Source organism: Cervus canadensis, chromosome 26, assembly GCF_019320065.1.
Source record: "Cervus canadensis isolate Bull #8, Minnesota chromosome 26, ASM1932006v1, whole genome shotgun sequence".
In the NCBI taxonomy this organism is placed as follows: Eukaryota; Metazoa; Chordata; class Mammalia; order Artiodactyla; family Cervidae; genus Cervus; species Cervus canadensis.
Window position 1 is genome coordinate 27,576,458 of NC_057411.1, and position 1,340 is coordinate 27,577,797.

The window sequence follows — 1,340 nt, forward strand, 5'->3', positions numbered from 1 at the left end:
TCGACCCAAGGACTAGACTATCGAACGTAGGTTTTTTTGTTTTTGGTCAAGTTTCATCTTTTCTGACTTGCTGTTTTAGTTACGTGGACAGCGGCTGTTGAACCGCGCCAGATGTCAACATCGACGTCACTTATCCCAAGGCTTTCAAGATAGAAGCTAATTTATATTGTCTAAGTTTGTGCAGCGTCTTCACAAGTTTTATTGGTACTGCGCCACTAACAATGCTAGGAACAGGACGCGCGCTAAATGAGATCACGAAAGGGGTGTGGAATATGTAGATACGCGCAGTGACTGCTGGTCGTGCTTAAACTACATACATATTTCCTAAGAGTTTAGACAATTTCCAGATGTCAAATGCTGCTGGTGGTAATTATCTCTTGGAAACTCTTTATACCTCAGAAGGGGAGTGGTATAGACGGCAGGAGAAAAGTCGTCCTACGCAGAGAGTGATTTGAATCTGATGGTGTGGTACCAAGCAGTGACGGAAACTCATACTTACCTGGCAGGGGAGATACCATGATCACGAAGGTGGTTTTCCCAGGGCGAGGCTTATCCATTGCACTCCGGATGTGCTGACCCCTGCGATTTCCCCAAATGTGGGAAACTCGACTGCATAATTTGTGGTAGTGGGGGACTGCGTTCGCGCTTTCCCCTGATGTTTCTTTGTTTAAAAACAGAATTTTCGGCTTTTTACTACTCAGTGAAAGTTAAAGAGTGGTTTTTTTATTTTCTTCTCTATAAGAGTTGGTTTTTATGTATTATGGAAGTGCTAAGTTAATATTCTGCGATTCTCCAGCACACCTAGCTTTTCTTGTCCTTAACTATTTCTTGGAACTTAAGTTCACGGTTTGCTGAGTTGCAAATACTATCCCACAATCTCCCTTTTTGTTGCTTACTTTTTTCTTTCACTTTCTATCCTTCCCATAATCAGCCTTTTCCCATGAATTATTTTCTCGCATCAGTAGTAGCAGCGTAAGGCGCGCGTCATTTTACGTCATTAGCCCCGCCCTCTTGTGGGTGTGCGCAGAGGCGGGTGTCAGACCACCGGGCCGCCGCAGGTTTGGGTTTCTGATCTTTAAGGTACTACTTTCTGAGGCTGTAGTACGTTAACCGCGAGCTTGAAAGTGTTCAGAAAACTCAGATTTTACAGGCCGAACGTCGAAATGCAGGCGCTCCCTTTGTTTCCTTGGGAAGAATTTCCGCTTTCCTCTTCTGCCACCTCTGTGAATTAGCTGCTGTTGGCCTTTCTTTCATTTTGAAGCAAGCAATGTTAGCATCTTGTGTCTGCTGATATCTATTTTCTCTGGCCTTTCCTATTAAAAGGCCGTCTTGGTAGTGTT

General features: G+C 44.2%; 1 non-coding gene across 1 annotated transcript; it reads left to right on the forward strand.

Moving 5' to 3' along the window:
• The first annotated feature begins 491 nt into the window (after positions 1-491).
• Positions 492-655, forward strand: LOC122428516. The gene has a single exon (XR_006265739.1). It is a non-coding gene; the product is annotated as a U1 spliceosomal RNA (small nuclear RNA).
• The last annotated feature ends 685 nt before the right edge of the window (positions 656-1,340 follow it).